At 36.6% G+C, this 12,535-nt stretch overlaps 1 pseudogene; it reads right to left on the bottom strand.

Annotated features, from left to right (window-relative positions):
* Positions 1-8,052: 8,052 nt before the first annotated feature.
* LOC131147173 (serine/threonine-protein kinase RIPK-like) lies at positions 8,053-11,502 on the bottom strand (annotated as a pseudogene).
* Positions 11,503-12,535: the final 1,033 nt, after the last annotated feature.

Raw genomic sequence — 12,535 nt, 5'->3', positions numbered from 1 at the left:
ATTGGTCCTGCACACAAACTCATCAAACCATTAAATACTAGAGTATTTGTCATAATCAAAACATGGTATGACCCATAGGGTCAATAAGACTGGTCTCGTCGACGAATGTTCTTCTTAGCTAGTCAACGAGGGTACGTATCTCGTCGATGAGGAATTACCGAGAGGGGTTCTTCACATGACTGAAATTCATCGACAAGTTGGCTGTCTCATTGACGAATTGTTACTAGGACTTGTCGACGAATCGACGTGTCTCGTTGATGAACCCTTGAGTATAAATAGTCAATTTCTTTCATTTTGGCACGAAATTTCTAAATGTTTCCCTTCTCTCTATAAAGCCTTCGGCCATACCACCTTCTCTCTTCGATTCCGTGCCGGATTTAGTTCGATTTGACGATCAGAAGCTACCACGAGACTCCTGGGAAGATTCTTTGCAAAATATAGGTGAAGTGGATCTTTGATTTGAGTAGCTTGGGAAACATCCCAAAACCAAGGTAAGTGAATTATTTTGGAATTTTCCTTAGCAAATATTGTCATTTGGACCCTAGGAAGTGTTATAAGGGTGTTTTGCTAAGATTTGAGGAAATTGAAATTTCTGAATTACAGAGTCTCGTTTTGTTGATTTTGGGTCAACTTTCGAGGAGCAAGTAAGGGGAAATATTTTATAATGGCTTTTAATAATTTTAAACAACTAGTTTCGAGTATAAATTTATATATATATATATATACACATATATAGGTATAATTTTCTAAACCTTGATGGTATTGAAGTGTTGTTTTTTGATAATAAATTATATTGGAAAAAAAAATTGTGTGGTTGAAACCATTTTTGGATAATTAAATGATTGTGGATATTGTGGAATGAAGAATTATTGAGAATACGAATATTGTTTGATTGTGAATTCTAGCTAGTTGAATATGTTGATGTGGTGTATATTGTGATAGAATTATAGATATGTTGAATGGTTGGTTGTTTTTTAATTGTGGGTTGTGGTTCACGTAAATTACGATATAGCATTGGCAGTAGTATGAGGAGGTTGTTATACCGTACCTGGTATAACCGTCATATAACAGTGGTAGTGGTATGAGGAGGTCGTTATATGGACGATTATATTGGGAGGTAAACATTGGCAATGGTATGAGGAGGTTGTTTACCTATTTACTATGAACGAAGTGTTGTTTTGAGTCCTGTGTGGACATTTATGCTGTGATTTGATTAGTCCTGTGTGGACCAATCTTATGTGGACATTTATGCTATGATTTGATTAGTCCTATTTGGACCAGTCTTGTGGGAACATTTATGTTGTGATTTGATTAGTTCTGTGTGAACCAGTTTTTGTGTGGACATTTATGCTATGATTTGATTAGTCCTGTGTGGACATTTATGCTGTGATTTGATTAGTCATGTGTGGACCAGTTTTGTGTGGACATTTATGTTGCGATTTGATTAGTCCTGTGTGGATGATTACATGACATGTGGATGTAAGCCCTGTGTGGGTAAAATTAGAAACTATATGAACATTCTATGTGGAATGATTGTAATAAGGGTATAAGTGTGACTTTAATTAATTAAGTAGTTTGGGTAAAGTAGATTACTCCACTCGAGAGCTTGCTCAGGAAGGTGAGTACTCTAGTAATTATTTCTGGATACTAGAGTAAAGGGAAGCCACTTGTATGGGCGGGTGATCTTCCCCATTCTTGGTGACTTTACCTGAATACATAACCCTAGGGCTTACTGAGAAATATGAGTGCCCTAGTATTAGCACTAGAGTAGAGGAAAACTACTTGTATGGGCAGGTAGATTTCTTTATTCTCGGGAATTACCAATAAAAATATTAATGATTGTGGAAATGTGATTGGTTGGCAAAGTCGTTGACTTTGTGTGATTATGGGCTCGATATTTTGGGTTACTTGCGGATCGTGGATGCACTTTGGATAGATATTTTAATTGTATATTAAACACTTCAGCCACACATTGTTATAAACTATTTCTTCCTTACTAAGAGGAGTCTCACCCCGTCTTATGTTAAATCCTTTTAGGTTATCCAGGAGATCAAGCTTAGATAGCTCCAGGGTGGGTAGTTTTGTGAGTGAAACTAGAATGCATATGTATTCGTTTTTATAGATCTTTATATTTCTTTCAGGTTTTGTAATATGGTAAACATGACTATATGACATAAGTTTTTTTAATGTGTAAATGTAGAACTCTGGTATATTATGTTTGAGGTTATTTTTATTATTTTTTCGCTACATTAATGGTATCAAAGATGCGTGTCGATCTTTTAACACTTCGGGCCCCATGTGGCGGGTTCGGGGCGTTACAGTTGGTATCAGAGCATAACAGTCTTGCGGACTTTAGAAGGATTAATACCAGGGTATAGGTTTGAATTAAATAAAGGCAGGAATTGGTAGAATAGGGTATTGACAGGAGTTTACGGTTGTTTCATAGCTTGGAGGCAGAAATCCTTTGACAAACTTCTGTGATTCTTTGAATCAGTCGACGATTTCAGAAAACCACGGTAAATCCATTGACGGTGATGTTTCCGAGTTGTGAACCGAGATTTGGAATTTAAATATTGGAAGTTTAGATGATTGTGGATAAATGGATTTTGGATGTTTAATTGAGGATATGGATATTAATTTGGTTTTCCATTATGATGTGTATGTCAAAAATATAAAGATGTGAAGATTCTAAATTGCCTTTGTTGTACATTTATATTCATGGATGGATCCTAGAGGCAAGGGTGTGGATGAAGGAGGAGGAAGCGAAATGGGAGCTTCCAGCATTGACAAGGTTGACACCTCTTGGTTGTTACGAGGAATAGCTTGTCAGGTTAAGGAAGAAATGAGACGGGATTTTGGGGGAACAAGCTATCCACCGGTGCACCAAGGTTGCACCATTGACCAATTCACTCATCTAAAACCCTCGTCTTTTGAGGATAGCACCGATCCAATAAAGGCTGAGATGTGGATGCAAGAAATGGAGAAAATTCTTGTTCTATTGAATTGTATCGAGGAGCAAAAGGTCCTCTTTGCCACTTTCAAACTGGCTAGAGAAGTTGAACGGTGGTGGCATGCAATGAAACTATTAGAGGAATAGCGAGTGGTACCAATAGCAATGACCTGGGTTCGCTTCAAGCAAGTTTTCTTCGATCGATATTTTCCCGCCACCACCAGAAATGCAAAGGTGGAAGAATTCTTCAGTTTGACTCAAGGGTGCCTCACAATTCAGTAGTACACTGCTAAATTTATGGAGTTATCCCATTTTGCACCTTTTGTGGTTCCAAATGAATATCAGAAGGTGACATGGTTTGAGAGGGGCCTGAATTAGAGGATCCACGAGCATATGGCGTGTTTGTAGATTCAGGATTTCATGGAGTTGATGGAGAAAGCTACGGTGGCAGAGTCAAGTCTGTAGAGGGGTACAGAGGCATCAGAATGAAGGAAGAGGCCTGTGTCTCCATGATCCCAAACAAATGTCAGACAAGGGTTGTGGAAGGGAGACAGAGATGCAGCAAGTCAAGGGACAGAAAGAAGTGATCGGGAACGTTAGAACAATTCGCCACCCCCCCCCATTGCCCTAGGTGCAATCAGCGGCATTGGGGAGAATGTCGGGGTAGGATTGTTATATGCTACAAGTGCGGAAAACAGGGCCACATAGCTGAGGAATTTCGTGAACCGCCAAATAATTCACCAACCACAAACCAAAATTAGAATCAAAGGAACAATTTAGTGCCTCGCAGTAGAGGAGCCTCAGAGCGCGTCTATATGTTGGGTACGCCTTAAGAGGGCAACACTAAGGGCCCAGGTAATATGCTTATGTGTAATATGTTTACATTAGTATGTGTGTTAATGTTGACTTTGCATGATTTGATGTTGCACATGTTAGAGTTTCTTGGGATTTGTGAATGTCGTTAATTAGCTTAATGGTGTGTAAATGGGTGACTAACGAATTTCAGGGACAAAATTATTTTAAGGGGGGGGGGAGAATGTAACAACCTGGAAAATTTTAAATAATTTGAAATAATAAAGAAGATAGAAGAGAAGGAAGAATAAATTCGAAAAGCTGGCAGCAAGCATTCATCGAGGAATAGACTGGTCTCATCGACGAATGTTCTTCTTAGCTCGTCGACGAGGGTACGTGTCTCGTCGATGAGGGTACATGTCTCATCGATGAGGAATTACCGAGAGGGGTTCTTTGCATGACTGAAATTCGTTGATGAGTTGGGTGTCTCGTAGACGAACTTTGTACTAGGACTCGTCGACGAATCGACGTGTCTCGTCGACAAACCCTTGAGTATAAATAGTGGATTTCTTTCATTCCAACATGAAATTTCTATATGTTTCCCTTCTCTCTCTAAAGCCTTTAGCCATACCACCTTCTTTCTTCGATTTCGGGCCAGATTTAGCTCGGTTCGACGATCAAAAACTACCATGAGATTCCTCGGAAGATTCTATGCAATATAGGCGGAGTGGATCTTTGATTTGAGTTGTTTGGGAAACATCCCAAAACCAAGGTAAGTGAATTATTTTGGAATTTTCCTTAGCAAATATTGTCATTTGGAGCCTAGGAAATGTTATAAGGGTGTTTTGCTAAGATTTGAGGAATTTGGAATTTCTAAATTACAGGGTCTCGTTTTGTTGATTTTGGGTCGAATTTTGAGGAGCAGGTAAGGGGAAATATTTTATAATGGCTTTTAATAATTTTAAACAACTAGTTTCGAGTATAAATTTATATATATATATATATATATATATATATATATATATATATACAGATACAATTTTCTAAACCTTAATGGTATTGAAATGTTGTTTTTCAATAATAAATTATATTGGAAAAAAAATTTGTGTGGTTGAAACCATTTTTGGATAATTAAATGATTGTGGATATTGTGGAATGAAGAATTATTGAGAATGCGAATTTTGTTTGATTGTGAATTCTGGCTAGTTGAATATGCTGATGTGGTGTATATTGTTATAGAATTATTGATATGTTGAATGGTTGGTTATTTGTTAATTGTGGGTTGTGGTTCATGTAAATTACGATATAGTGTTGGCAGTGGTATGAGGAGGTCGTTATATCATACCTGGTATAACCGTCATATAACGTTCGCAGTGGTATGAGAAGGTCGTTATATGGATGATTATATTGGGAGGTAAACATTGGCAGTGGTATGAGGAGGTTGTTTACCTATTTACTATGAACAGAGTGTTGTTTTGAGTCCTGTGCGGACATTTGTGCTATGGTTTGATTAGTCTTGTGTGGACATTTATGATGTGATTTGATTAATCCTATGTGGATAGTCCTGTGTGGACATTTATGGTGTGATTTGATTAGTCTTGTATAGACCAGTCCTGTGTGGACATTTATGTTGTGATTTGATTAGTCCTGTGTGGACTAGTCTTGTGTGGTCATTTATGTTGTGATTTGATAAATCCTATGTGGACGATTACATGACATGTGGATGTAAACCTTGTGTGGGTAAAATTGGAAACTATATGAATATTTTGTGTGGAATGATTATGATATGGGTGTAAGTGTGACTTTAATTAATTAAGTAGTTTAGGTAAAGTAAATTACTCCACCTGAAAACTTGCTGAGGAAGGTGAGTACTCTGGTAATTATTTCTGGATACTAGAGTACAGGGAAACCACTTCTATGGGCGGATGATCTTCATCATTCTCGGTGACTTTACCTGGATACATAACCTGAGGGCTTACTAAGAAAGGTGAGTGCCCTAGTGTTAGCATTAGAGCAGAGGGAAACTACTTGTATGGGCGGGTAGATTTCTCTATTCTCGGGAATTACCAATAAAAATATTGATAATTGTGGAAATGTGATTGGTTGGCAAAGTCGTTGACTTTTTGTGATTATGGGCTCGATATTTTGGGTTACTTGCAGATCGTGGATGCACTTTGGATAGATATTTTAATTGTATATTAAACATTTTAGTCACACACTGTTATAAACTATTTCTTCCTTAGTGAGAGGTGTCTCACCTCGTCTTATGTTAAATCTTTTCAGGTTATCTAGGAGATCAAGCATAGATAGCTCCAAGGCGGGTAGTTTTGTGAGTGAAACTAGAACGGATATGTATTAGTTTTTATAGATCTTTATATTTCTTTCAAGTTTTGTAATTTGGTAAACATGGCTATATGATATAAGTTTTGTTAATGTGTAAATATGGAACTCTGGTATATTTTGTTTGAGGTCATTTTTATTATTTTTCCGCCACGTTAATGGTATCAGAGACTCATGTCGGTCTCTTAACACTATGGGCCCCACGTGGCGGGTCCGGGGCGTTACATATATGCTCTTCAAGACCCTCATGGCTTCCATGTTTCCTTTTCCATGTGTGCATTTTGAATTATAAACTTGTTCAAGTATTAGCCACACACATAAGATACTTATGTTTTGTCCCTTTGCGCTTCAATTTTCCATGGAATACGCCAAGTGTATATACTCTTCAAGACCCTCATGGCTTCCATATTTCCTCTTCCATGTGTGCATTCTGAATTATGAACCTGCTCAAGTACTAGACACTCACATGAGATACTTGTGCTTTGTCACTTCAAACAGGGATCAAACTCAAAAATTCAACAAAAGTCTTGTCTCCCCTTGCTAATTCTTTATATATTCCATTGTAAGAACTCATATAAGGAGCTGATTGAATAGAAATCCTTTTGTTGAAGTTTGTTTAGCTTTGTCCAATCTTCCAATTGAGTAGTATGAGGCTACACATTCTCTCCGAAGATCAAGTGGTGAGAGACCATTAATCTATCCATCGATTCCATCTCCTTCTCCTCCTTCTCATCCACATGACCACCACCCAACTAACACCCACACGGTCACCACACTATACACCCCATGACCATCTCCATTACGCTCCAGTCCGCATTTGTCTTGGTGCTTCAATGCTTGTCAAAGGACCTACGGTGTGAACTAGCTATGTGTTGAACCACGTCAAGTCATCCAATGAATTTATTGGTAAATTCAGTACTTGTTTGAACCCTCATTTAATATTGTGAAAACCTTTGCCTAAAATTCCTTATTGAATAACACATTTGAACCATTAGATTGTAATATTGATGCTTGCTAGTTCAAATCAATTGCAAGAATATTAGTGTGATAGCTTAGAACTTGTAATCTTTGCTTTGAAAATAACATTTAAATGCATAAGACTTGATTCCTTAATCAGTAATTCTTGGGACTTATTTGCTAAACACAATTTATACACATTTTCAAAAATCCAACAATATGTGAAATGAAGCATGATTTATTGTGTTTATGTGTACCTAATTTAATTCTTCATTCAAAGTGTTTTGAATGTTTGTGTTTATGTGAGGGTAGAACCGTAGGACATAGTTCGACCAATCCCGTCCTACATCAGGTCGATTATCTGATTTTTCACTTTCATGTCCTCAGTAGATAATTTATTTAGTAAATAAAATAAATATTTATAAGAGGTTAATACGGGGATTTAGAAAGATGATACCCCTATAAAATAATAGAATACAAAAAATAGAGAGGGAGAGAAGAGGATTTGGAGGAGAAGAACGTAAATATAAAAAAATAAAAAATAAAGAAACGAACTCCACTTTTAGTGGGATTGTTGAACAAGCCAAGCTCGAGTAATCGAGCACAAGCCAGTGATTAATTTTTCGAGTTGAGCTCAAGCTTAATTTTTGGAGCTCAGTTCGACTTGACATATTTGTAGTGACTGAATCTATTCCATTGTCATGTGTCAAACATGAAACCAATCACCATCTTAAAAGGGAACACAAAGGGAGTGCTCAATGTGAATGGTCTTACAATTTCAAACCTTTGCCTTTTAACGGAACCATTGAAGCCAAACAATGAATATGGCAATCTGGTGGCCAATATTGTTGAAACTACGGGTCAATTTTTCATAAAGAATGCTATAGGATCCCTTCATCACTCGGTACTTATATTCAAATTTTTAGCTGTAACTAACAGTGTTGCTGGAGTCAAGCTCTGATTAACATAAAAGTTGGTGAACCTAATCTTCTCTCAATTGGATAAATTCAAAATTGGTGGCTTGAAAAAATCAGGCTCTTCTATTGATCGAGAACAAATGAAGTTAAACAAAAATTAACCCCAAAATTTTAAAAAATTTCTGGAAAAGAAGAAAAAAACAAAACCGAAAAATCATTTCAAATGTCTCCCAACAAGGATCCTGGATCACAAAACCCAAAAGTTCTCCATACTATGCCATTAATCCAAAACAACCCTCATAAAAGAAATAAATTCTATCTACAATTTGATTTACAACTCCTCTACGTAATAATTTTATGAGTCTATATTCCCCTGCCTCCATTGTGCAGGGGAGATCCCATCCCATTTCTTAGTTTTTGGCTGAGTGCGGTTTCTGAGTAAATTGATTGCGACTTCGGTGGCTTCTGAACTTCTTGGTCATGCCCATTTCCACGTCCATTTTCTTCCTCTAAAATCATTTGAACTTCGCCTTTCTTCAGATCTTCTTTGTGCAAGTCGTTCTCGGGTGGAACTGTATAGACAAAGGGTGCGACCGAGACGTCGTCGAAGTCCTGGAGAGGCTCCAGGGCCTTGACCACGGTACTCATGGCGGGCCTCTGCTTAGGGCGGTGGCTGAGGCATTGGTAAGCCAACATGGCCGCCTTCTGAGCTCCGGTCTCAGAGTACTGGCCTTCGAGTCTTGGATCCATTATTCGGCCTAGCTTGCGGGGGTCGGTTAGCAAAGGCCTAGCCCACTCCGTTAGGTTCTGCTCCCGGTGAGGCCGGCTCTTATCCAACGACCTCCTCCCTGTTAGAAGCTCTACAAGCACTACTCCGAAGCTGTAAACATCGCTCTTTGAGGTTAAATGACCTGAAAAAAAACAGAAGAAAAATTGAGTTTTAATGAATCTCATCATATAAACAATTGAAGTTGTGATTCACCCAAGCCTCAATTTTTATATATTTGAATTTACCAGTCATGATGTACTCCGGGGCAGCGTAGCCTTGGGTACCCATGACCCGAGTGGAAACGTGGGTATCATCTCCTTCAGGACCATCCTTTGCTAGACCGAAATCTGAGAGTTTGGGAGTGTAATCCTACAAATGAATTAAAAATAAACGAAAATTTAGCGATTGAATCACTCTGGAAAATGTTTCTGCGGTAAAAGTGCATTTGAAAACACGAATTTAGGATTGTGAATTTGAAATTTGTCCAAATTTGTAAGCACTATTTGTGGAGATGTGTTGTTCTGAGGGAGGAGGAACTTACAGAATCTAACAATATGTTCGAAGCTTTAAAATCTCTATAGATGACTGGCTTCTCTGCTTCATGGAGGAAGGCAAGGCCCTTTGCTGCTCCGAGTGCAATTTTCATTCTGGCTGACCATGGAAGTGACACAGCGTACCCTACTGTCCCCAAAAAAACAAAAGAAAGACAATCACTCTACTGCAAATAAAGAGGAGAATTACTTCTAGCTGTAGTAAAACTATTTTTCTTTTTTAAAATTAACAAAAAAAGGTATGACCTAAATTTATTGATTCAGTCAGAGAATTTCACATATAAATTTATCTCATATTAAAAAAATTAAGTGAATGATAGGTGCTTTTATATATATATATATATATATATATATATATATATATATATATATGATTGGACACAATACCTAATGGACTTAAGCTTTTAGATTTAGTTGATGTTCATCTATCAACATTATCTACTAATAGCTTAGTTTTGTTCTTTTTATTTTTTAAAGAATAACTTTTAAAAAAGAGTAGATGAAATTAAAAGAAAATGATTGAGATTGTTTCTCAGGAAAGTAAGTTATTAAAAAAAGGGTTGATTCTAACTTTTAATAAATATATATATATATATATATATATAATGTATAAAAATATCTAAAATAATAAAAATAAATGCCTTTTTAAGATCTATATTAATACCTTAATAACTGTGTAATATTTGAAAAAATAAATAAAATACTTGTCCGATAGAATAATTGTTGAAAAAAGCAATAATTATTAACTTTTCAAAGTTCAAAATTCTTAACTTGTAAAAATCTTCAAAAAAATTTAAAAATTAATATTTTAAAATTTTTAAACAAATATTTACCACACACTTTATATTTAATGTTTATTTTAAAAGAAAAAAACTTAGGAGGAAAGGGACAGCCTCGCCCTTATCCTGTGTTTTTTGAATTTAGATTTATGCAAAATTTAGATAAAATATAATATTAAATTTTATCTAAATTTACATAATTTTAAATATAAATTTGAAATTCATCCCGTCAAACACTATCTTAATCTACAATGGAACCAATCAATAAATTGAATGAACTTTTGATATTTCGAAGCGTGCGGGACATGTAGGAGAAATTGGTCATTTCGCGACTTTATAATCAGTCAATTTGCCGAATTTGAAAAACCTTTATTTCCAGACAAGGAATGATTGATTACAAGTTGGGGAAAAAAAATAAAGCATCCTTCCGAGAGAGTGAAACCCACAGGATCCATCCAATTTTGACTATTCCACAAATAGCGCATGCTCTGACCTCTCTGTTTTCTAGGCCTTTTTAAAATGAATTATGATCTTTGAGCAATCCTAAATTACTAATTAAAAAAATAGCCTCTGTTCATTACCTAACTACTAATGATATAAGACAATCAGAAGAAAATAATATTTTAAAACATGCTCTCACAGCAGGCAAAGCAGCCAGGGAATTGGAAGACAGAACATTCCTAAAAAGTTGGTATTTCCAGGGCTTCCTCGCGGTCATGTATTCATAGACCAGAAGCCTGTGCTCATCTATCGCGCATACCCTATCACTTCACCAATGTGGATCCTCAGTTGCCCAAGAAAGATTACTTCTGTCTGCCAAAAAAAGTGTAAAATAAAATTAATGAACTCATCAAATCTTCATTGGAATGATCTCTCGTATCATTGAATTCTGCTTGTAAGCTTGGCTTCTACATGTTTTTTTTCGGGTCACTTGAGGCAAAATTTTTGTATCCTTTTTGGTAATAATGCTCCTTTTCTGGCTAGAGTTGTCTCTTTGAATACTCTGTTTTTCGGTTTTAAAATTTGATCTATTTAACAACCCATAACTGGTTCCTATCTGACTCTGAAATTGGCAAGAATTTAAACTGGGAATTGCCGTAGTTTTGTTCAAGAACCCTTAATATACAGGAGCCTCAAAGCAAGATTAAAAATTTTTTTTTTTTTAAAGATTTTGTTCTAGCCGAGTGTTATCGTCTGATTGCTCGTTTTTTTGGTTAATAGATTTACCTCTTGTGAAAAATAGAATAATTAATTGGGATTTCAGTACATTTCTATGAAGACACAATGTTTTTTTTTTTCCCAAAGCCATCATATTGAAAGGGTCATAAAACAGAACAAAGCAGGGCATGTAAATGTGGCTTACCCTTATCAGCCACTCCCTATGACCCTGCAGGCCTTCCAGTCAATAGCTTAACTAACTGCCACAGTCTGGGGCTTCAAGCCAGGTCTGAGCTCTCATCAATGAAGCCCTTGTGGACTGGGCGAACCCGCCCTCAACGGGAAGGTTGCTCGTCAGAAGCTCTGCGTGATCACCCTCAGCTCGGCGGAAAAGGTGAACACGTGGCAGGTTTTGACGCCAGCCAAGGAGGTAGAGAGATCCTCCGAAACTCGAAACCCCGGTGTTGCTCAACTCCGAGACAGAGATCCTTCGAAAGAACCCAGTTTTTGGCTCACCCTGTTATTGATCTTGATCTGGGCTTGGAGGGCAGGTTCAAACGCTTGTGTATTAGATTTCCTGTATTTTGCTTTTCTTCCAGTCCCTTTGGGTATCGGAAACCAAGATTGGTTGCGATGAAAATTGAATGAAAGGGTTGGTGAAAATGGGGAAATATTTGAGAAATGGTCTTTGGAGAGCAGAGACTATATAGCTCTATAGAACCCAAAAAGATTTAAAATATTCACTTCGGATCGAGAGAGAATGACTTTGTGTTTGATTTTTTCTTTTTCCAATTTCCACAACTTGCTCGTTTATGCTCTGTTCCTGAAATTGTAATATAGAAGATGGAAATTTTCACGCTAGTCCCTAGTCCTGTACGGGCGTAATGATACAATATTGACAAGGACCTAAGGTTTTTTTTTTATTCCAGTCGGCCAAACGATTGGGCAAAGTCCTTCGATTCGGTTCCTGAATGGAAATGGGGGGCTACCCCGTGACTTCGACATCCCAGATTTTTAAAGATACTTCCCTTCCCTTGAATTTTATTTCATTTTCACGGAATTGTATTGAGTTTTTAATCCATTTCATGTAAATTAAATTAATTTTTTTAACAATTGTTTTCAACATAAATTATTAAAGAAATTCTGTACTATTGTCGGTCTTATAATATTTGAATAAGTACAAAAGTATATCAAAATTTATCTCATTATTTTCTTCCAACTAAACTATTTAGTTTAAATAAGTCTTGGTTTTGTTGGCATCCATAAATTTTCATCATTCAATTTATAATTCGATTTGATAACATAATATGGAAAAATTACTT

Source organism: Malania oleifera, unplaced genomic scaffold (genome assembly GCF_029873635.1).
Source record: "Malania oleifera isolate guangnan ecotype guangnan unplaced genomic scaffold, ASM2987363v1 ctg389, whole genome shotgun sequence".
Classification (NCBI taxonomy): Eukaryota; Viridiplantae; Streptophyta; class Magnoliopsida; order Santalales; family Ximeniaceae; genus Malania; species Malania oleifera.
This window is presented reverse-complemented; position numbering and strand designations above follow the sequence as displayed.